Source organism: Protopterus annectens, chromosome 6.part1 (genome assembly GCF_019279795.1).
Source record: "Protopterus annectens isolate FY-2018-M chromosome 6.part1, PAN1.0, whole genome shotgun sequence".
NCBI classification, from domain to species: Eukaryota; Metazoa; Chordata; order Ceratodontiformes; family Protopteridae; genus Protopterus; species Protopterus annectens.
Window position 1 is genome coordinate 329,452,783 of NC_056738.1, and position 25,405 is coordinate 329,478,187.

Below are 25,405 nucleotides of genomic sequence, written 5' to 3' on the forward strand. Positions count from 1 at the left end.
TGTCCAAGTCTGTTTCAAGATTGCTCTGCTTCTAAATGGGCAAACATCTTGTTTTATCCTGACTGACATCAGCTGAGGTGTACAGGAACATTCTTCTGAAGTGCAGGAAATCAGTAAAGTGACAGAAGTGATGGGAAAATGGGAGTAGTCCAGCAGACGCCAGCACTTAAGTCTGGGCACAGTGATTCCAGTAAGGCTGGCTTTGGAGTTGGTGTTGCCTGAGGTCTGTGTTTTGATTGCTCTGCAGTAGATACGTTATGTGATGAGACAGTGGTAATTCAGTCATTTCTGTGGAGACGTATCTGGCTGAAGAGAGAGCACCTGCCAGATTAAGTGGAGACATGCTCCTAAGTGCACCTGTTAGTAACAGCCTACTGAAAATGTGTTTAAAAGGCAAGAGCTTGGACTTGGTCATGCAGCTATTTCATTCAAAGGCACTTTAGTTCAGCAGGAATTATTCTTTTAATTCCTAGTCTCTACCTAAAAGAAGGTGGTGGCATAACCAGCAAGAAAAGGTTGCCCAATTGCAGAAAAGAATGGCAAACAGAATCTAAGGAGATATCTTGAGGACCACCTGGGACGTGACCTGCAGAAGAAACCCCTATAAGACAGATTTGCTCTCCTTCCCAAAAATCCCATCACAACCCTTCCCCAACCCAAGCAGCCTATCATCCTTGTCTCTGTGCAGGATAGGGGCACGTCTAGAATTACTTGTAATAGAGTGGGAGATGACATCACTCAAGACAAGTTGATTTTGAATGCCTTAAGGCTGTAAACTAAAATTTCAAAGACTAAAGTTTGTTTTTCTCCCCCCATACTAACAGACCACTACCCTGGTTCTGCCATTGCTCAGGGATCTGCTGAACCAGAGTGCAGCAAGGAATACCTAAAGGAAAGACGATATGGAGTTTTAATCAAGACTACTCCTAGTGTCCAGAAAGGAATACATGCCTATTTTGGAGCCTGCAAAACTGAAGTTACTAATCTGAAGTTCAAAATGCTTGTCTCTTCAAGGTCTTCTCCCTTTATCTCCTTAAGTATTCCTGGCCACCCTGGATTTACAAGGTGGCCGCTTTGATATTCCTCTGGCTAGGGTCCACAGAAGTCTCGCAAAGTTCCAAATGGGGAGGATAATGTTTCAAGTTTACCTCATTGCTGTTGAACTTGTCTGCTGTACCCAGGTCTATACGTAGTGCTTGTCCCCAGTGGTAACTTTTTGCAAATCAGAGGGCATCCACATTTGTCCATACTTCTTGACTGCCTGATTCAAGCAGATTCCAGGAAGGAGACCCTGACTGCTTTGGAGATTCACCCTTGCCTCCTTTCTGAAAATGGTCTCTAGGTGTCAACCTCCTTAATTCAAACTAGATTGTGGTATTTATGGGGGGCACTGTTGGACACAAAGGCAGAGAGCCTTTCAGAGGACATGATATTTCTCTCTATTTCCAGAAAAAAATCTGTAGGTATAGTTACTGCAAGGAAGTTTTTCAGGGTGCTAGAAAATGTGGCCTTCTGTATTCTCATGGTCCTGTTAGCAAGACTAAACATGAAAAAGAGGTTGCAATGGTATATATGGAGCCAACATTCTATTATTGCAATCCCTTATTCCTGTTCTGCTATGCATAAAGAAGTTACTTGCGTGGTGGAAGATGCATGTGCAACTCAACCTGGGGTTAACTTTCAGATTAGCCCAGGGGGTTCAGACACTACAGGCTCCTCACACTTGACCTTGTGCCCATATAGAATCATTGAAAACCCAGGGAACTTGGAACAAGAGTATAAGAAAGAAACTCTCAAATGTGAAAGTTAATGGTGGCTGCTGTCCTAACACTAAGTTTTCAAATGGATTTGGATGCTGGGAACATTGCAAATATTTTTGAACAGCACCATTGTTATGTGATGTATTAAAAAGCGGTAGGTCACTTTTGTCTTGCATCCTGCGCAGAGGTGCATTGCAGACACAGGAGCTTCTCCAGAAGTTGGACTTGCCTCTCATGGTGGCCTGCATCCGTTCACAGATTAACATGTTGGCAGACTCTGATCAAGGTCTCAGGTAAATCCACTCACAAAAAGGGATTTTTTTTTGTCTTGCCAACAAGTGGTATATTTTGCTTCCTCAGAATACAGACACCTGAGAAATTTCTTGTTCAAGGGAAGCAATTCCATCCACCTTGAAAGTAGATGCTCTCTCTCTGAATTAGATAGGTCTTATTTTTCTCTCCTTTCTCTCCTGTACCTCTGATCCCCAGGGTATTGCAGAAGATAAAGGAGGTGAGGCTAGAAGTTGTACAGATTGCCGAGTACAAGCAGCATTGGTTCTCCATTCTGCCAAGTCAAGGAAGGACAAATGTTGCCTGTGTATGTGAGCCTTTTGACTCAGGAAAAAAGGGTTACCAGTGCACCCTAACATAACTACTCTTTGGTTAACGGTTTCATCCCTTCCAAGCTCATGTTCTCAGGGGAATGTACCGAGTAATTGAGGAAGGCTGGAAAACAGGAAATCTTATCTAGCAAAATGCAAAAGATTGTCCCTTTGGTGCCTTTCAAGAAACCAGCACCTGAGTGCAGCTTTGAGTGTCAGTGGTTCAAAATAATCCTCAGACCTTTGTAAAACAGTTGTGGTGTTTACCTCTGTAGAGGCTCATACGTCTGTCTCAGCCTGTCTAACTCACAACCCCACCCCTTGTACTCTAGTAGTGAAACATTTTTAAAACTAGTACTGAGTGTTAGGCCATGTGAAAGGGGTATTATACCTGCAAGGGACCTAATGTTTTACTGAAGCTACACCCCTTGAACAAGCTGTTTTTAACCCCTCAAGTATTTATCTTGGAAGGCTGTTCTTTATGGCTGACTTCTGCTGGGAGGATCTCAGAACTGCATACACTGATGTGCAGGATGCAGAGACCCATCTTTCATTTTTCCCAAGGGCAGTGTGGCCTTCCATACCAATCTTTCATTCATGTCAAATGTATTAACTGTTTCCTTGAACTTGGCCGTTTACCTACTTGTGTTTTCCCTAAACCAGCGGAGAAAGAGAAGATAAAATTGCATGCTTTGGATGTTCACAGGATGTTGATATTCTGATTATGCAAAATTAAGAAACAAAAGGTTGTTTACATCTTTTGTAAAAGGCCTTTGAACATACAAATTCTTAAGTGGCTTGAACACCGTGTGCTGTTAGTCTTCCTTTGTAAAACTAGTGTCAGGGCATGTAAAAGCACATTCTACTAGAGCTGTATCAGCATTTTCTCAGAGGTTTGAGCACAATTTTGGAAGCAGCTACGTAGTCCTTGGTCCATACCTTAAAATGTTATAAACCTAGCTGTTGCATCCAGCGCTAGAGAAAGGTTGGCTTTTGCTATATTGTCATGGTCTGCATTTGTAGAGAGTAGGCAGGGCTAGTCACTGGTCTTGTAATCTTGGAATTATTCCATTGATTAGGACTGCAACAGTGAGTAGTATGATTAACATAGTGCAGTTAAATTAGAAACATTCTGTAAGTGTAGATGTTTGTGTCCTACTGTACCCCCCAAGTCATCCTTCATTTATCTGTTTGTGTTTCCAGGGTTTGGGTAATTTCTACTACCTTGTCTCCCACCATGCCCTCTTGTCTACCTGCCTGACCTCTTCAGGTGAATTCACTTAAATGGCAGACAGTTGTAGATAGGGGCTTCTTGAGTGGGCCTCCTTGTCAAGGGGACTACCCCCAGTTCCACCTGTGCTCTGGTGTCTGGGATGGTCTTCATATCTTTCTTGCTGTGGAGGGACAAGTAGATAGTGTTGGCTAATGCCACTGTTATACCCCAAATTCCAAGCAGGTGGGAGTAGGGCAAGCCCACCTGAGGATGCAGCTGGTCTGAGTTCATAGCAATTCCAGGCTACCTGAAGGGAATATGCTCCATTGCTTAAATCTTCAGCAGTGAATGTACTTGAACATCTGTTACTGTAAGTTGCTAATGCCATTGTATTTTTCATTCTTCTCTCCTACATAGAGAGAAATTAGCCAACTATATGCTGGCCTCATCACTGGAGGCAAAATGAGGTTAAACAACCAAAGGGGAGGGGGGGTGGAAACGTCATTAAAAAAAAGTGGGGGGTCCTCTGCAGGAATACCACAGTGGATCAGCTGTGATTTGAGAGATCTTCCTTCACCCATCAGATTCCACATGGGGCTGTTTCTGAGAGTGAGGGGAAAGCAATCAAGATTCTTGGATCTTTGTCAGTTTGAGACAATTACAGGCTCCAGTTTTTAAAAAGACATTTTTTCTAGAACTCTCTCCTTGTACCAAGAGAACAGCAAAAGCAGGCACTACTGGACTGTATTCCAGGGGCTGTGGAGAGTGCCAGAACAGGAAGAAGGGCTCAGGGTTTTATTCAAGACCATTCCTAGTTCCATAAAAAGTGAGTGTATGAAGCCTGTTTTAAACTTACCAGGGCTTAATAAGGTTCTTCTGGTGCCAAAGTTAAAATGGTAAGTTTGTAGGTCGTACTACCTCTCTTTAAGCTTTTATGGAAGCCCTAGACCTAAAAGAAGCCTTCTCCACATACCCACTGCCAGAAAAAAAATACCTCAGACTGAAAGCAAGAAGGGCTCACTACCAATTTACTTGTGTGCTCTTTGGTTGTCTACTTGCACCCAAGGTGTTCAAAGTGCCAGGCCCTGTAAAGTGCCTACTGCAGGACCAATGGCCTTCACAATTATCCTTACCTTGATAACTGCCTCATTTAAGACCCATCTGTAGAGGAGATGCAGATCCACCTTGGCCTGCAAACACACTCTGGGAGTCTGTGTTTTATATTCGCAGGTAGTTCCCTTCAAACAAGTCCAGTTTCTGGGAACCCTACTGAAATGGTGAACTAGAGGACCTTTCTTGTAACTTGGTATGTAGTTTTTTGATTTACTACTATACAACAGCAAAGTCTAATTGCAGACAAAATTTTTTCATGACACTGGGGCACACTGGCTTCCTCAATCCTGATGTCCATTGGGCAAGATTTCACATGAGAATTACTAGTACCTGAGAAATAGAAGGTGTCAACATTCCCACTCTCTTCAGTGCCCCATTGCTGTTAGTGTCAGAGATCTTGTAGTAGATGCAGCAGGAGAAACTTGTTTGAAGGGGGATTTCATTTAGGGTCGGGCTGGACACCCACATAGTCACTACAGACTCTTTGGATGTAGCTTGGGAAGGTACACTCGGAATCTTAGGATTTATGGGAACTGCATAAGAAATTATGTCAGTATCAAGGAGATGATGGATGCAGTTTTCACTCGTGATAATTTTCAAACAAGCATGGCAGCTGGACCTTTGCTTATCTTCGTGGACAGCATCACAGTGATGTGATGCATCAAGCATGGTGAAATTAACTCTGACCTCTTGTGCTTAGCTGGTCATTGAGGATTGATACTTGGTGCAGGAGTCTGGCTTGAGTGCCATTGACTCTTCCACTTAAAAAAATTCCCTAACAGACCAGTTGAGCAGAACTGAGATCCACCTGAGCCTCCTGCCACAAGTGGGTGCTGAACAGGGGCATTTTTTGTTTTGTTTCGTAGATGAAATGTACTAGGAAAAACCTTTTGCATATCCAGAAAAAATGCAAAAAACAAGACTGAGGCACCAGAATCATGGGCCTGGGCAACAGAACTAAAGTTGGGCAGGTCAATTTTCACAGGAACCTCCCACCCCCGTTGCTCTTCCCCTCAGGGTAATACAAAAGGTAAAGGGCCATCAGGAGATGCTATTCATATTGCCCTTTCAGCTGAGAAAGTACGGATTCTTCCTCCTGATGTGCATTTTAAGGATAGAGCCTTTACCAGCTGCCCTAGTGTGTTGACATGTTGACACAAGAGTTGTCTCACCCCAACCTGAAAGTCCTAAGGCTGACCGCTTTAGATGGCCTATCACACATCCCTTTGACGTGTTTCTTGAGGACATGCTCACTAGGAAGCTAAATACAAGGAAACCATACCTAAGAAAATGAAGATAGCCTGGTGCCAGAGCGAACCCAGTACCCTAATCTGTTTTCAGTGTCCTTGGTCCTTGAGTACCTGACAGACCCTTATAAATGAAAGTTGTCTTATGCCTGGCAAATTGAACATATTTACTGTCTCTGCTTGTCCAGCTTGTATCTTTTACCTGTTAATAATGATGCAGATGTTCATGTTTCACTGTTGCAGTCATCACACTTGGGTTATCCTGACAGGGGTAGCCCTCACTCAGCCCGTATACAGAGGCTTAGTATTTCTGCGTCTTGCTGTCACTTCAGAACTGATGTCAGGTCGTCGGTATAAAAACGGGCAGCCGATACCATTACATCAATCTTTCTTGCTAAGGAGCCTGAAGAAGATGATGTCCTTCAAAGATGCATCTGCAGTCTTTACAAATGGGTTGTCCTGTCGTCAGGCAGCCCTTCGGTTGGCCGGATTCCAAAGTCTGGGTCTGGCCTCGGCTGGTGTCGCACTTCACCCGACGTCATCACGGCAGTTATTCGGGTATAAAGGCATCAGCTGACGCCATTTTCCTCAGTCTTTCTTGCCGCGTGGCGCCCGAAGCAGAAGCTGTTGGCAAGTGCCGGTCGGTCAGATCCAGAGATTACTTCTACCGAAAACTTCTTCGAAGACTTCTATAAAGCTAAGTACCCCGTTGGGGACTCTTTCTTGCCTCAGCCGATGTCAGAGAAAGTTAATAACTGTTTATCTTGTGGGAAACAAATACCTCATAAAGATTTCCACTCCTATTGCATACATTGTTTAGGCCCAGACCACGACGTAGCTGCTTGTCTAGCCTGTTCTTTTAACCGACGGACGCTTAGACGTCGGTCGGACTTTGCTGAACAGATATTCGGCTCTGATTTTGCTTACATTATGCCGTCGGATCCTCAGACTACGCAAATTACTAAAAAACGCAAAGAAAAGGACCGACACTCGCGGTCCGCGGTTTCGGCCGAAACCGCGGTTAAGCAAACCACGAGTGTCTCTGTTTCGGCCGAAACCGAGCAAGCGGTTCTTTCTTCAGCCGATAACTTGCCTTCCACCGAGGCCTCTTCTAGCCTGGTAGACGGCCTCTGAAATCCAACCTTCTGTTGCGGTTTCACAGGATTTATCAGACACCATTCCCCTGGATGTTTCAACCCCTGCACGTGGAGCTGCTAGGCCTCCTCCAGCTATGTCTATTAAGGCCTTTGCCAGGGCTAAAGCAGCCAAAACAATGAAACCAGTGCCTGCCAAGCCTCCTTCTCACAGGCCCAGCACCAGCTCCCACATGCTTTCTTTGGCTGAGGATCTCATCTCTTTAATCCGTGGAGCCCAGCCTCATCCTGACAGGGCCTCTCTCCCTCCTCCAGAAAAGAGACCTAGAGCAGAGCCCCCTGAGCCAGTATCCGCAAATGATTCTTCTGATGACTCGGATCATACAGACCCTCCTGAGGCTTCTTATTCCCCTTACGAAGATTCTGATGCTGAGGAGTCCATTCCTTCAGCCTCTCCTCCTGAGGAATTTTCCTTTGGGGAAACCTTGCATGCTATGAGGGAACAATTTCAGTGGCAGGGCCAAGATTTTACAGACTCTAGAAAGAGGCTTAGGACCTTTCTACATTTGCCACAACATAGACCTTTAGCTATACCTCCAGTTCTTTCTGTTGTTGATGCATTTAATGATGCTTGCACTGCTCCTGATTCTTTACCTCCGGCTCCTGCTAAGCCCGATAGGTACTACAGGGTCCCGGACACTCATCACCATTTCTATAAGGCTCCTGTTGCAGATCCAGAGACTATCTCCCAGGGCCCTAAAGCTGTAGCAGCTACTTCATCTAAAAACCCACTCCCCTCTGAAAGGGAATCCAGGTCCTTAGAGAGATGGGGTAAAAAAGTTTACACCTCTGCTACTTTGTCAGCTAGAGCTTTGAACTGCCAGTTTCATATGATTCAATATCAAGAGTTTATGCTTGACCAGTTGACTAAAAAGCTGTCCTCTGAAGAATCTTTAGATAAAAAGTATGTTCAGGAAATGGTACATAACATACAGCAGGTTAGTAACCATTCTTTAAAATGTGGCTATGATGCACTGGAGGCTTCCTTTAGATCAGCCATGACTGGCACAGTCATTAGGAGGCATGCATGGTTGAAAGAACAGGCATTCCAGACCATGTCAAATCAAAGCTTTTGGATGCACCTATGGACAAGGTCAATTTATTTGGTTCCTCTGCGCAGCAGGTACTAAAAAAGATGGAAGAGAAAGCAAAATCTGTACAAACAGTGAAAGATTTCCTACAAGTTCAACCTCCAAGGTTTAGCAGGAACTGGCCCTCCAAGAATTGGTCCTTTCCGGAATCCTCTAAGGCACAAAGAGGCAGGAATAGGCGCACTAGAGGCAGAAACCAATCCAGGGGTGCCTACAGGGGTCGCCAATGGCATGGTAACAACCAACGAGGCACGGATACAGCCACCACCACTACAACAACTCAATCTCAGTGACTTGCCGGTGGTACCGCCTACCAGGGAACAACTACAAGCACCCTTAGGCGGAAAGCTATCCTTATTTTCAAAAAACTGGCACAGCATTACAAGAGAAAAATGGATTTTGCAAACTATAGACCAAGGTTACAGGTTCCATTTCCATACTCTACCAGAAAAGAGAGGAATGCCAAACCTGCCACCTACTCAAAAGGCAGAAGCTCTAAAGCAAATATCACAACTATTACAAATGAGAGCTGTGGAAAAGGTACCATCTATGGAACAGGGAAAGGGATTTTACTCAAGACTCTTCCTGGTACCAAGGAAAGAAAACAAATGGAGGCCTATTCTAGACCTGTCCGCTTTAAACACATTCATCATTGTTCCCAAATTCAAAATGCTGACCCTACAGCAGCTTCTTCCCATGCTGGGCAAGGAGTCTTGGCTGGTAACTCTAGATCTCAAGGAGGCATACCTGCACGTCCCCATAAGACCAATTTGCAGAAGATACCTCAGATTTCTTGCAGGATCAGAGCATTATCAATTCTCAGCATTGCCTTTTGGCTTATCTACTGCGCCCAGAGTGTTCACAAAATGCCTGGCATCAGTTATAGCTTATTGCAGACTTCAGGGGATTCAAATCTATCCCTACCTGGACAACTGCCTGATACAAGCGGACAACAAAAACAAACTAACAGCAGACTTACAAAGAGTCATCTACCTGCTGCAAGCCCTGGGATATACAGTCAATACAGAAAAGTCAAGGCTGATTCCATCCCAAAGAATAACCTTTCTGGGTGCAGAACTGGACACATCAAGACAAATGGCATTCCTAACTGCAGAAAAGAAAGAACAACTTCCTCTCTACTTCTTGGCATTAACAAAGCAGACCCATCTGACTGCAAGAAAAGTGTTACAAGCTCTAGGCTTCATGGCATCCTGCATAATACTGGTCCCTCGTGCAAGGCTGCATATGAGAAAGCTACAGTGGTACCTAAAGAATTTGTGGTCCCAGCACGAACACAGCCTAGAAACCAAAATTCCAATGATCCCATGCCTGAAACAGGAGTTCCTATGGTGGGCTCAGGCCTGCCAATCAAACACAGGATTGCCCTTCTGCAAAAGTCAACCGAAACAAACCATCACAACAGATGCCTCAGACCTCGGATGGGGGGGCGCACATGCTGGACAAGTGCATTCAAGGCCTATGGACTCAAGACCAGCTACATCTGCACATAAATCTAAAAGAAATGATGGCAGTGAAATTGGCAATCCAGGCATTCAGACCTCTTCTCCAAGAAGGCCAGTTGATAAGAACAGACAACACCACAGTTATGTGGTACATCAACAAACAAGGGGGCACACACTCATACCCTCTATGCCGGCTGACACTCGACCTATGGGATGTGGCTCTGAGCTGCAACATTCAGTTACAGGCAATTTATGTACCAGGGAAGGAAAACATTCTAGCAGACATATTAAGCAGAACTACAACAGATGCCCACGAATGGATGCTGCATCCGGACATCTTCAATACCATCACAAGAAAATGGGGATTACCACAAATAGACTTGTTTGCATCCCCACTCAATCACCAGGTGAAGAAATTCTGCACAAGGACTTACCACCCACTTGCTTGGAAGGTGGACTCCCTTTCTTTCAGTTGGAAAAGCCTGACAGCATACTCATTCCCACCACTTCCTTTGATGCACAAGGTGCTTCTGAAGATCAAAGAGGAACGTCTGAGGATCATTTTGATAGCTCCAAACTGGCCAAGACAACATTGGTACCCACTTCTGAGGAGCATGTCCAGGGAACAAATATGGACGCTGCCCCTGATCCCCTTGCTGCTAACACAGAACAACTACAGCATCCTGCATCCAAGTCTAAAAACTCTGCAGTTAACTGCCTGGAACATTACATAACAGCAATTAACCCGAATTTATCCCAAAGGGTTAAGGACATAATACTGGAGGCTCGTAGACCTTCCACAAGAAAGAATTATGCAGCAAAATGGAAAAGATATCTCATCTGGAGTACTGCAAAGGGGCAAGATGTGACACTGGTGAACATAGCCAACATCCTGGAGTACTTGGCAGAGCTCTACCATACAGGCCTGTCCTATTCTTCCATCAAGATACATGCATCAGCTATTTCAGCAGAATACAGCTTGGATCCTCCTGTCTTCTCGCATCCTCTACTCAGACAGTTTGAGAGGAATTAAAAATGTAAAACCTCCCAGGAAACCTCCATTGCCAGCATGGGACTTGAATTTTGTACTAGAAAAGCTGACTCTTCCTCCTTTCGAACCAGCAGCAACAGCAGAATTACAATACTTATCCTGGAAAACTGCCTTCCTGCTAGCAATAACTTCAGCAAGAAGGGTTTCTGAATTGCATGCATTAATGGCAGTGCAACCCTTCCTGATCTTCCATCAAGACAGTGTGTCCATGAGAACAAATCCTACAATGTTAAGTTGTCTATCTCGCCTTCATTCTTGCTGGATGGGTTCGGAGCCGACCTCGGCTCCGACTCGGCCACTCTAAAAGCTCGAGAGTTGGTTCCACCGGCTCGAGGCTCCCCTTATATCCCATAATGCTAGGCGTGAGTTACCTCAGATCTCGTTTGCCGCTACAGCATCGAGGTGTTGGGTTTTCTACCGGCTTGTTGGTAAGTGTATTTTTTGTGAAATTAGCATACTTAAAACCCTATAATTTTAAGTTTATATATATTTCCCTTAGTGTAGTGGATTTCTACCCCTGTTTTCCGAAAAATCCCATTTTTTTCCCACAAGAACTTTTAAAGTTCTCTCTCAGGCCTTCTGGCCTTTCCCCATCCCCTAGTGGTGTGTGTGTGTGTTACTCTTAATTAAACTTTAGTTAATTGTTTATTTTTGAGTTTTTAGAAGTAAAATTAGTGTAATCAGTGTGTCTGTTTGAGAGTGTGTGATTACACTTTTTGTCTAGGATGTCTAAAGACACAAAGGTCTCAGGCTTCAAGAAGTGTGATGCGTGCTGTCAGAAAATGTCTCTGACAGACGGTCACACTTCTTGTGTCTACTGCCTGGGGCCTTTGCACCTGCAGGACTCCTGTGCTGTATGCCACGGCTTCAGCCCCAGGGTCCTGCAGGAAAGAAAAAATAAGTTGATCCTACGGGGTCTTCTTAAGCCTGAGGATTCCCTTTCTGCTTCTGGGAAGCCCTCTAAGGTTTCTAGGTCCTCGGCTCCAGCTACTGAGCCGAGATCTAAAGCTACAAAACCTATGTCTGCATCAGCTCCGGCTGGAGCCGATGAGTCTACAGCTTCTGTGGTTCCCTCGGCTCCGGCTGGAGCCGAGGTAGTAGAAATTCCCTTGTCGGCTCCGACTAGACCTTCGGAGCCGACATCTAGGAAGAGATCCAGGTCACCATCCCTTGGCTCCGTTCATTCGGCTCCAGCATCTCCTCTGCTGTCTGAACGGAGCCATAAATCTCACTCCTAGGTCATCAAGGCTGTCAGATCATGACCTCCAGAGGGTAGTGAGTCGACTTCTTAAGTCCGAGGCACTGGCCCAAATGCTTCAGAGCCCGACTCATCAGTCGATGCCTGCCCCTGTCCATCAATATATTCCTCCTCCGACTCCGTTGAGCTCGGAGCCGGGGCGTTTCGGAACCGAGACTGTGGCAGCGTCGAGCCGATACAGGTGTCTTCGGCTCCGTCGCCGCCCGATTTCTTCTTCGAGGATTCTCGGCGGACTTCCCTCGGCTCCGAGGGATGAGTGGCATCGGACCCTTGTCCGACCCGCTTCCTCTCGAGCTTCGGCGCTGGTGAGTTCGGCTCCGACATCGCCTCGGAGCCATCACTGTCGGTGCCGAGGGAGGTCCTCAGCATATCGGAGCGGGGACCTCTGGCTTTGCCTGACAGGGGTGCGTTCGAGGTCATGCGGAGTGTGTTAGAGCCTGGCTGTACTCCACAGTCGGCTCCGTCCGCCTCCCCACGGTGCCTCAGTTCAAGTCGACTCACTCCCTCATCCCGGACCGCAGAGAGCCAGCTCCTCAGGAACCCCTGTGGGATTTCATCCTCTTCGAGGCCTCTCCTGATTTGGCAGAAGAGCCGCCTGGGAAGAGGAAGTGTAAGAGGAAACACATTGACTCACCTGAGTCCATCACATCTGACACAGATTTAGATGATTCGAGGGTTCCCCCCGTTCCCCTTCTGAAGATGTCTCCTTTGCAGACATTCTCGAAATCCTCAAACAGAGGGGAAATTGGCCAGCCCTCAGCCCTTTGGAGGATGAATCTGTGTACCTTGAGGCGTTCGGCTCGCCCTTCCACCTCCTGGGTGTCTCCCCTTGACCCCTCATGCAGGTGGTAGCTAAAAAGGCATGGACGGCTCCTGATTCAGTGGACCCCACTCCCAGGAGACCCTCCAAATTCATAACGGCACCAGCAGACAAACAGTTCTTGACAAAAGGAGTTTCTGTGGATGCTATGGTGGTAGCTGCTGCCACTAAGAAGGAACTAGCTGATCCTTCAGTACCTGTCCATCCACCTAACAAGGAATCTAGGTCCATGGACTGGTACGGGAAGCGGATGTTCTCGTCAGCGACATTTACTATGCGTTCGCTGAACTACCTGTGCCATTTCACTCGTCTTCAAAGGGGCTTAATTAAAGAAGCGAGTGACATGTTGAAGGACCCTACAGCTGCGGGTTTTCAAGATAAGATGAACACACAGCTGGCTACCCTTAACTCCATAGCCAACTCCTCCATGCGCCTCCTTTCTTATGCGGCTGATGGAGCGAGTAGGGCCGCAGGGACAGGTGTGGCCTTACGTAGGCATGCCTGGATGCGGCTATGCAATTTTGGACCCTTCAAGATGTCTTTCACTAACTCCCCGTTTGATGGATCATCTCTCTTTGGTCCTCAAGTGAAAGAAACCTTGACTAGGTGCGAGACTGATGGCAAGACTCTTTCTGCCGTCTGAGTCCGTTTTTCTACTCCTTCTAGGCCTTACCCCAAAGGCCAGAAAAGTGGGAAAATGTGGTTCCATAAACAATCTCAAGGGACTTCGCCTGACGCACAAAGTCGTTTTCCCGCCAGAGGCAGAGGCGGGAATAACAATGGTAGACGTCGCCCTAGAGGCAGGGGGGCTCCGCAGAACCAGGGCAATCGGGAAGCCTTCTCTGATAAGCCCTTTCAGCATCCCTGAGGTGTTGCCCGACTGCCCACCTTCGGAGGCAGTCGGGGGAAGATTGTTACTGTACCCAGAAGCCTGGCTATACCTGACTCAAGACAAATGGGTACAGTCCGTCATTTCCGAAGGCTATTCTATCCCCTTTCTTCGAATTCCAATCCAATCAAAAAAATCCCTTCCAGATGTTCCACCCGCTCAAAGGGATCTAGCGGTTTTGGAAATTTCAAAACTGCTTGCAAAAAGAGCAATTCAGCCAGTTCCAGCAGACCAGATAGGATCCGGAATCTACTCAAGGTTCTTTTTAGTTCCAAAGAAAACAGGGGACTGGAGACCAATTTTGGATCTCAGTATCTTGAACAGATCAGTCAAGAAAACAAGATTTCGGATGGTCACGCTGCAATCCATCCTTCCCTATTGGGAAAAGGCAACTGGATGTGCTCTATAGACCTTCAGGATGCGTACTATCACATAAAAATGAACAGACGCTCCAGAAGATTCCTCCGCTTCAGGCTGGGAACCAGTCATTTTCAGTTCAGGGCCCTGCCCTTTGGTCTCACCACTGCCCCGGTGTTTACCAAATGCATGGCAGTGGTAGCTTCTCACCTGAGACGACAAGGATTCCAGGTGTTTCCATATTTGGACGACTGGCTCCTCACAGCTCCCACCAAGCATCTCCTTCTGATGGCCAGGGATTACACTTTTCGCATTTGTCAAAAGTTAGGCATTTCAATAAATTGAAAAGTCTGTTTTGTCGCCTTGTCGCTATTACTTTCATAGGCAAATCTAGACACAGTAGACATGTCTGAGACTAACACATCAGAGAATAGCAGACATTCACAAACTAGTCTCACTCCTTTTCAACAACAACAGAATCAAAGCCAGGTTAGTTCTGAAAGTGTTGGGAATTATGGCTGCGGCCATAACTCTGCTTCCATTAGCCAGATTCCACATGCGGATCCTTCAATGGATGCTCTTTACACAATGGTCATACCAGCAACTTCCAATGTCTCACACCATTATGATCACGCAAGCGTGCAAAAATCATCTCATGTGGTGGATGTCTTCCCCTCAGCTCTTGTTGGGAAGACCCTTTGTTCCACCCCCTCCGGTTGCTACTCTGACAACGGATGCCTCCCTGATCGGGTGGGGGGGGCATTATCAGGGCAGGACGGTCCAGGGCACATGGCAACCAAGCGAATGCCACTTGCACATAAATGTTCTGGAGATGAGAGCAGTGCTTTTAGCGTTGCAAGCCCTTCAAGACTCTCTTCCCTTGGGAGCGATTGCAATCCAGACAGACAATATGTCTGTAGTGTGGTACATCAACAAACAAGGCGGAACCAGGTCATACCCCTGTGTCGAGAAGCACTCAGATTGTGGCAATGGGCGATTTCTTCTCAGCGGTTTCTGATAGCAACGCACATCCCGGAAGTCCAATCAAATTGCGGACAAGTTGAGCAGAGCTATCCTCATGCCTCACGAGTGGTCTCTGAAAGACTCTGTTGTGAGAGAAATTTTCCTCAAGTGGGGTCAGCCTTGCTGCGATCTTTTTGCTACTCCCCAAAACAGCAAGTGCAGAGAATATTTCACTCTATTCCCTTTACCAGGCCAACCCAGCAGAGACGCTCTAGTCCAAGTTTGGCCCGGGACTTCTGTATGCATTTCCTCCCTTCCCACTAATCTCTCAAGTGATACAGAAAGCTATCGCTCAGAAGGCCTCATTAATCCTCATTGCTCCTTACTGGCCTCGACAGGTGTGGTTCCCCTTTCTACATCAATTTCTATTGGAGCGACCGTGGCATCTGGACCTAGTTCCAGATCTTTTGATCCATCAGTCGGGTCAGTTTCATCGCTCCCTCCCCTCTCTGAACCTCACTGCTTGGTTCCTCCAGTTCCAGCCTTAGCCAGGCTTCCTCAATTATCTCACTCCGTTCGAGATATTTTGATAGCTTCCCATAAATCTTCCACTCGGGAAGATTTATTTGAGTAAGTGGAAACGCTTCACACATTGGGCTCAAGGAAGGGACATAGATCCTTTCACTGCTTCCATCCAAATAGTCCTTGATTTTCTAGCTGAACTCTTCCATGCAGGTTCATCTCCCTCTACTCTTAAAGTTCAATTGGCAGCTATTTCTAACTTCCATGTGGGTATTTCTGAATCTGCCTTAATGTCCCACAAGCTTTGCAAAGCATTTTTGAAAGGAGTTTTTCTTAGACCTCCTATAAGAAATCCTCCTTCTCCTTGGGACCTAAATTTAGTTCTTGCTTCTTTGATTCTTCCCCCTTTCGAACCTGCAGTCTCCTGTTCTTTAAAATTGCTATCATGGAAGACTCTCTTTCTGGTAGCTATTACTTCAGCTAGAAGAGTTTCAGAACTTCAAGCACTCAGCTGTCGACCTCCTTATCTCTTGTTTCATAAGGACAGGGTATCCTTACGAACGAACCCGTCCTTTTTGCCCAAGGTAGTCTCGACGTCAAATCTAAATCAAAGCATTGACCTCCCTGTCTTTTTCCAGAATATTCCAATAGATCTGAACAAAAATTACACTACCTGGATGTTCATCGTCAATTGAGGTACTATTTGGATAGAACAAAACAATTCAGAAAATCTGACCAGCTGTTTGTCTCCTATGCGGAAGGCAGAAAGGGACTTTCAGTATCAAAGGTATCATTATCCAGATGGCTAACATCTTTGATTTCCCTTGTATATGAAATTAGACACCAAAAGCTGCCTAATAAACCTAAGGCCCATTCCACCAGAGCTTTGGCTACTTCTTTAGCCTTCCAAGACAGACTGCCTATTGACACCATTTGTGCAGCGGCTACTTGGGCTTCTCCTCACACTTTCATTTCTCATTATAAGTTGGATTTAGCTTCTAGGCATAGAGCTAACTTTGGTTCCACTGTTCTCAGGAGTCTGTTCCGTTAGGCCACCCGGGACAAGGTGCTAGGACGGTCCCATCCAGCAAGAATGAAGGCGAGATAGACAACTTAACATAAAGAAGTTATGTTCTTACCATAACGTTCCATGTTAGTTGTCTTCTTCTCGCCGCCTTCTTGCGTCCCACCCTCCTGCCCCCTGGCCTGGACAGACCTAGAGGAGTTGTGATTGTGACCTCTCTTTCTACCACCTCTGTACTTTAGGTATATGCCCTGCTGTGCATATTTCCTGGATCAGGATGTAGGTCACCCTTCTCTTCTCCTTTGTTTATAGAGGTGGATTTTGTTACTAATTATTCTGTTACTATTATAGGCTGGGCCTAGCTTACAAACGAGATCCGAGGTAACTCACGCCTAGCATTATGGGATATAAGGGGAGCCTCGAGCCGGTGGAACCAACTCTCGAGCTTTTAGAGTGGCCGAGTCGGAGCCGAGGTCGGCTCCGAACCCATCCAGCAAGAAGAAGGCGAGAAGAAGACAACTAACATGGAACGTTATGGTAAGAACATAACTTCTTTTTTATGCCTAAGGTGGTATCCAGAGTTTCTTTAAATCAGGCTATCCACCTCCCTACATTCTTCCCCAACCCACAGAACAGGGGAGAAAGGCTCTTACCTACCTTGGATGTACACAGACAATTACGCTACTATCTGGACAGGACAAAAAACAATAGAAAGACTGACCAGCTTCTGGTAGCATATGCAACAGGGAAGGAAGGGAAACCAATTTCTAAACAGACAATCTCCAAATGGATAGGAAATTGCATTAGATTTTGTTACTCCTACCATGGAAAGAAAACTCCAGAGAACATCAGGCCTCACTCCACAAGGGCTACAGCCACTACCACAGCTTTCTTACGAGGAGTGGCTACCAAGGACATTATAGAGGCTGCTACTTGGACCTCCGTGCATACATTTGCCAAGCATTATAACTTACCTCTATACTCTAGATCCCGTGCTGGTTTTGCCACTGCTGTTTTGCAAGGGATCCTAACTACACCATAATCTTTTCTCTTTACCTCCTCCCCTAGTTTAGCTATGGTATTCTACCCATTTGTAAAGACTGCAGATGCATCCTTGAAGGACATAGTACAGTTTTGTACCTACCATAAATGTAGATGTCCGAGAGGAATGCATCTGCAGTCAGGATTACCCACCCTCCTTTCCCCTCTGAGGTACTCCTAGGGTATTTACCAATCTTCAGCTAGCTTGGGGGGGATCTATTATGGTGTATTTGTTTGTATATATGTACATACATGCTTATTTTGTGTTTGCTCTCTACTATTTGGAAACTTTGGCATTTATCCAAATTTAGCCATCCAAGAGGGCACCTGGCATCTGGGGCAAGAAACACTGAGGAAAATGGCGTCGGCTGATGCCTTTATACCCGAATAACTGCCGTGATGACGTCGGGTGAAGTGCGACACCAGCCGAGGCCAGACCCAGACTTTGGAATCCGGCCGACCGAATGGCTGCCTGACGACAGGACAACCCATTTGTAAAGACTGCAGATGCATTCCTCTCGGACATCTACATTTATGGTAGGTACAAAACTGTACTTTCTTCGTTGTTTCACTGTTGCAGTCATCACCTTTGGGTTATTTGCCTGCAGGTAGCCCTCAGTCAGGGGATTTCTGTGTCGGATGCTGACACCTCTTCCATGATGTCAGGTCGTCATGGGTATAAAACATGCAGCCAATGCCATTACATCAGCTTTTCTTGCCACGTGGGAGCCTGAAGCAGAAGCAGTTTGCAAGTGCCGGTCAGCCGCTTCCTGAAATTTTCATTTTTCAAGAGTCAAGCCTGAAGTCTTGTAAAGCTAAGTACCCCATTTTTTTTTTTTTTTTTTTTTTTTTGCTCTAACCGATGTAAGAAAAGGTTAAAAATTGTCTTGCCTGTGGAAAGCAAATACCTCAGAGATTTTTATTCTTCCTGCGTCATCTGTTTAGGCCCAGACCACAACATTCCTCACTGTAAGTTTTGTGCCTTGTTTAATGCCCGAACTATTCGTCGTCGGGCTATCTTTTTTGCAAAGTTCTTTCACACTCGTTTGCCGTATTCCGAAATGGCTTTGATAAGCCGTCCAACTACCGATCTTAATCTAAGGATAAAGACAGACCGCATAGGTCCAAAACTGCAGATGCTTCCGTTAAACTAGTCGCCAGTCCGCTGGTACTCAGTGAGGTGCTTTCACAGCCCCTGATACCCGCTTCCACAGATTCGCAGGCCTCTGCTGAGACCCATTTGGAGTCCGGTATGCCATGAGATGCTTTGACAAGGAACCTGCGGATGTCTCTACTTTGGATGGGTCTAGAGCCGCTGTGCAGGCACTGGTTTTTGAGGGTGTATTCCGACCTTCTGATGTTCACATTAAACAGAATGCTTTGTTTTTTGACTAAACTACAGAGTTTCTCAGGCCTACAGTTCGCACTACGTCTAGAAAACTGACTACCAAAGTGCATGCTCAAGCCCCCTTGCCACAGAAACAAATGCTTAGAATGGGTGAAAACCTTATAACTTTAATTAGGGGAAGCTATCCTTTCCCATCTAAAAGAGAAAGAATTGATTTTCCTTCTGATTCTACAGACCATGAGTCAGATGACGCTGGATCCCTCTGATTACCAGGACGTACCCTTGTCTACCTATGAGGATTCAGATGCAGAGGATTCCATTCCCTCTGCCTCCCCTCCAGAGAACTTTTCTTTTGGTGAAACCTTGCATACTTTGAGAGCATTTCCACTGGGAATGCCAGGACTATCCTCGGTCCAAAAAGAGAGACTGAATTTTTAGACTTGCCTCAGTACATGCCTCTAGCTATACCCCCTGTCCTGGACGTTGTACGTGATGTCTTCATGGATTCCAGTCTTACTCCTGATACTTTACCACCAGCTCCTAGAAAGCCTGACGGGTACTACAGAGTACCCAACTCTCACAAATGTCCCTTTAAAAACCCCACTGTGGATCCAGAGACTATTTCCTAGGGACCTAAAGGCATTAAGGCCACTACAGCCAAAAACCCTACCCCTTCGGACAGGGATTCTAGAGCTTTAGACAGATGGGCAAGAAGGTTTATACCTCTAACTCTTGCCATCAGGGCAAAAAATGTTTCTTTCAGATTGTGCAGGAAATAACGATTTACAAGAGTTATTGCATTCTGGAAGCCAAGTTAGTAAACATACTTTGCAGTGTGGGTTTGATGCCTTAGTAGCTTCTTGCAGGGCTGCTGTTACTGGGTCTGCACTGAGAAGGCATGCTTGGCTGAAGGAGCAAATCTTGCCAGACCATGTCGAAGCAAATTTACTAGATGCTCCATTAAACCAGTAAAGTTTGTTTGGCGCAAAGGCAGAAGAACTTAAAAAGATGGAGAAAAAATGCTATGCAAACTGTTAAAGATTTCTTACAGGTGCAGCCACCTACATTCAGTAGGCATTGACCTTCTAAAAACTGGTCCTTTCCAGCCCCAGACATTCTCAGTCCAAACCCAGGGGCAACAGGCCACCAAGACTACTGTCTCAGGGTATGCAGAGATCTAAACAATGGAGTGCTCCCTCCTCTAAAACAGGGAGTGGTAAGCCACCCTCCTTATGGAAAAAGTTCACAATGACTTGTCTATCTTGCTTCCCAGCAAGGCCAAAGTGCTTGCACCCCTAGGAGGAAAACTCGCCCTACATGCAAAAAAACTGGATGTCCATTACCCAGGACCGATGGGTACTAAACATTGTATCCCAGGGATACAGATTCCACTTCCACTCACTAGATTTTCCTCTAAACCACTGGGCAGTGGCTGAAAGCAAGTACTTTCTCTTCTCAGTATCAGAATTATTGAGCCTGTGCCAGTAGAGCAAAGGGGACAAGGTTTCTTCTCCAGACTGTTACTGGTGCCCAGAAAAGAGGGCTCTTGGCACCCTATCCTAGATCTGTCAATTCTCAACACCTTCTTGGTGGTCCCAAAATTCAAAATACTGACTCTGCATCAGTTTCTTCCTATGTTATTCAAGGACACCTGGCTAGTCACCCTAGACTTAAAAGAAGCTTATCTGCACATCCCCTTAAAGGGAATCTTGCAGGAAATATCTACATTTCAGGGCAGGCTCTATGGACTATCCGTTCTCTGCACTTCCCTTTGGCTTATCTACTGCGCCCAGGGTATTCACAAAGTCCCTGGCTCCAGCTATTGCATACTGCAGGCAGAGAAATATTCAAATTTACACATACTTGGGACGATTACCTGATTCAGGCAGACTGTCAGGAATTGCTGCTTCAACACCTGCCATTTGTAAAGTGACTTCTAACTTCTCTGGGGTACACCATCAACAAAAAGAAATCACAACTGGTGCCCAGCCAAAAGATTGTATTCCTGGGAGCAAGCTTGAACACAACTTCCCAGATGGCATTCCTAACACCAGAAAAACAGTTTTATTTGACAAACTACTTCAAACTATAATGGCCACCAAAACCCGGCTATCTGCAAGAAAAATTCTGCAAGCCCTAGGGTTCATGGCCTCATGCATTCTACTAATTCTGTATGCAAGACTGCATATGAGGAAACTAAAGTGGTACTTAAAAAGTCTCTGGTGTCAACATTCTCAGGACCTGGAAACACTGATTCCTATCATTCCTTGTCTAAGGGCGGAGTTCCTTTGGTGGGCAGAGGCATGCAACCACAACAAGGGACTTCCTTTCACTCAACCACTCACCGCCCGAACCCTGACAACAGACTCATCAAACTATGCATGGGGGGGCTCACATGGCAGGCAAATGCATTCAACGCAAATGGAGCCCAGGACAAATTCCCCTGCATATTAATCAAAAAGAACTGTTAGCTGTACAGAATGCTCTGACAGCCTTCAAATACCTTATCATTCCAGGACAACTCCGGATAAAGACAGACAACACCACAATTATGCGGTACATAAACAAGCGGGGGGGGGGCTCATTCCTACCCTCTCTGCAGGTTAGCCATGGCCCTGTGGAACACAGCCTTGAGCAGCATCCAAGTGCACCTGCAAGCTCAATTTTTGCCAGGCAAACAAACTTCACTGACAGACAACTTAAGCTGTTATCTGCTGGACCCCCACTCATTCAAACGTCTAATCCACAGGTGGGGGACTCCAAAGATGGACCTCTTTGCCTCCCCCCTAAACCATCAATTGAGCAAATTTTGAACCAGAAATCCGCACAGCCAAGCTTGGAAAGTGGATGCCCTATACTTTTACATGGAAAATCCTCTCAATTTATGCCTTTCCCCCTCTGCTCCTCCTCTCAAAAGTACAACTCAAGATCAAGCAGGACAGGTAAAGGACAATCCTTGCCCCAGACTGGCCATGCCAGCCCTCGTACCCACTCCTACGCAGTCTGACAGCAGTGCCATTCTGGCGCCTACATCAGACCAGGAAGGACAGATTTTGCATCCCACAGGGCGAACCCTGAACCTTGCAGCCTGGCTTATTCCCTGAATACACCACCAGCAACCCTCAGCAAACAGGTGATGGACATCATCCTAGGGGCCAGAAGGTCTAGTACTAGGAAATCCTGTTCAGAAGAGTGGAAAAGATACAGTTCTTGGAGCCAGTTTCAAGGAAAGGAGACAGATGTGCCCACCTTACCTCAAATCCTGGGTTACCTAGCAAAGCTACTCCACAAAGGCCCATCTTTCTCATCAATTAAGATTCATGCCTCTGCCATCTCAGCTTACTACAATACTTTGCCATCTCTATTTTCACACCCTCTCATCAAACAGTTCCTGAGAGAAGCTAATAATTTAAGGCCCCCCAGGAGAGCTCCCACCCCTGCCTGAGACCTTAACTTTGTATTGGAGAATCTCACATTTCCCCCTTTTGAGCCTGCTGCTGCAGCAGTTAAAATTCCTCTCTTGGAAAACAGCCTTACTTCTAGCCATCACTTCAGAAAAAAGTGTGTCCAGGTTACAGGCACCATTGGCTGTGGAACCCTTCATTATTTTCCATGCATACCGGGTTTCCTTCAGGACTAACCCATCATTTATGCCCAAGATGGTATCCAGTGTGGCTTTAAACCAATCCTTCCATTTTCCAACCTTTTTCCCTAATCCTCAGAATAAAGTGGAAACAATTCTGCACTCCTTGGACGTGCACAGACAGCTCAGGTTCTACCTTAACAGAACTAAACCTTTCAGAAAATCTGACCAGCTTCTAGTCAGCTTTGCTACAGGGGCAGAGGGCAAAGCCATTTCAAAGCAAACAATTTCCAAATGGATAGCACACTGCATCCATCTGTTACAAACACCATGGAAAACCTACCCTACAGGGGATCAGAATTTATTCCACTAGGGCTACTTCAGCCTCTCCAGCATTTCTCAGGTGAGTCCCTACCAGGGATGTCCTGGAAGCTGCAGTCTGGAATTCTGTACACACCTTTACCAAGCATTACCACTTATCTATTTTTTTTTTTAATCCAGAGCAGTCTTACAAGGCCTGATAGCCAGCCTCAGTACTTCTTGACTGCCTCCACCCTTTCTCAACTTTGGGAATCAACACAAGTGTGATGACTGCAACAGTGAAACATAAAGAACATAGTACAGCTGTGTACACCTATCATAAATATAGATGTTCAAGTGTATTCACTGTTGCAGTCCTGGTTACTCTCCCTCCAGCCCCCTGACTTTTCTATTCTTTCTACCTATCCTCTTTTTGGCCATATCTTATGGCAGCGGTATTTACTTTTTACTGGAGGTGTTCCACACCATGTAATTGCTTCCTATTTTGTGGGCTCCTGACGTCTGGGGCAAGAAAAACTGATGTAATGGCGTTGGCTGCATATTATATACCCATGACGACCTGATGTCATGGAAGAGGCGACATCATCCGATGCAGAAATCCAAAGACTCTGGTATTCGGGACGACTGAGGGCTACCTGCAGGCAGATAACCCAAGTGTGATGACTGCAACAGTGAATACACTTGAACGTCTACATTTATGGTAAGTGTACACAACTGTACTTCTCAACACAAGTGCCGGTCGGCCGCTACCTGAATTTTCGTTTCCGAAACTGAAGTTGAACTGTTCTAAAGTTAAGTACCCTGTTGGGGATCCCTTTTTCTTGCTCTAACGGATGTCAGAAAATGTTAAAAATTGTCTCGCCTGTGGAAAGCAAATATCACACCGAGATTTCTATTCATACTGCATCACCTGTCTAGGTCCAGACCAACGACGTCTCTCGCTGACGGTTTTGTGCTTTGTTCAAAATCTGAACTATACATCGTTGGGCCCTTATTGTAGCTAAGTACTTTTGCTCTCGATATCCTTATTTCGAAATGGCTTCAGTAAGCCATCCGACTACCGATCTTCCAAACAAACTTAAAGATAAAGACAGACCACACCGGCCCAAAACTGCCTATGACTCTTCCGTTAAGCTAGTTGTTAGTTTGCCAGTACTCAGAGATGCTTTCGCAGCCCCTGATGCCCACTTCAGTGGATTCAAAGGCTGCTACCATGGCCCATTCAGAGTCCAGTATGCTGCGAGGCTCTGAGTATGGAACCTGCGGATGTCTCTACCTTGGACTGATCCGGAGCCGCTGTGCAGGCACCAACTTATGCTGTTTAGGGGAAGCCAGCCTTCCCCTGCTAAAAGGAAAAGAGACTTGTCCCCAGCAGCTTTATCTGGCCAAGAGTCCATTGACTCTGAGGTTTCTGATTATGAAGACATGCCCTTATCTGCTTATGAGGATTCAGATGCAGAGAAATACATTCCTTCTGCCTCTCCTCCAGAGGAATTTTCTTTTGGTGAAACCTTACATACCTTGAGAGAGCATTTCCATTGGGAATGCCAGGATTATCCTCAGTCCAAAGAGAATCTGGGAATTTTTAGATTTACCACAGCCCAGATGCTTAGCTATCCCTCCTGTCCTGGATGTTGTGGATGATGTCTTTATGGAATCCAGTCTAACTCCTGATACTTTACCACCTCCTCCCAGGAAACCTGACAGGGAGTAGAGTCCCCTGACTCTCACAAATTTCTTTTCAAGAATCCTACTGCTGACCCAGAGGTAGCCTCCCAAAGACCTAAAGGAATAAAGGCAACTGCAGCTAAAATCCCACCCCCTCAGACAGGGATTCTGAAGCTTTAGACAGATATGGAGTAAACAAGTATACACCTCTGCAACTCTTGCCATTAGAGCATTAAATTGTCAGTTCCACATGCTAAAATACCAGCAGCATACTATGGAACTTGTTAAGCAAAAATTATCTACCTTCCCTGACTGCAGAAAATGAAGAATTATAGGAGCTTATGCATTCTGCAAGCAAAGTCACCAAGCATACTCTGCAGTGTGGGTTTGACGCCCTAGAAGCATCTTGCAAAGGCAGCAGTCACAGGTACTGTACTTAGAAGGCATGCCTGGCTTAAGAAACAGGCCTTGCCAGACCATTTGTGTCTTTAGTCTTTTCCCGGTTAGGGGTCGCCACAGCGGAACTCCGGTCCACTAATGATTGGCAGTAGAGTTTTACGTGCTGGCTTGCCGGGCCTAACGCACAACCTTTAACGAAGGCACACCCATTCACACATGTAGTCACACAAGACGCTCTGAGAATCGAACGGGCAACGGCTGTGAGGCAACAACACTACCGCAGCACCACCACCGCAGTACATGTCAATTCAAAATTATTGGACGCACCTCTGAACAAAGACCATCTGTTTGGCACCAAAGCAGAAGAGGTTTTAAAAAAGATAGAAGAAAAAGCTAAGTCTATGCAAACAGTCAACGACTTTTTGCAAGTACAGCCTCCAAGATTCAGTAGGTATTGCCACTCAAAACATTGGTCCTTTCCAGCCCCCTCAAGGCCACCTCAGACTAGACCTAGGGGA

The 25,405-nt window shown here is 46.0% G+C and overlaps 1 protein-coding gene across 1 annotated transcript in view; it reads left to right on the forward strand.

Annotated features, from left to right (window-relative positions):
* The window catches only part of NXF1 (nuclear RNA export factor 1), a 1,877,750-nt gene that overhangs the window by 881,002 nt on the left and 971,343 nt on the right, over positions 1 to 25,405 (forward strand). The window lies entirely within an intron of this gene.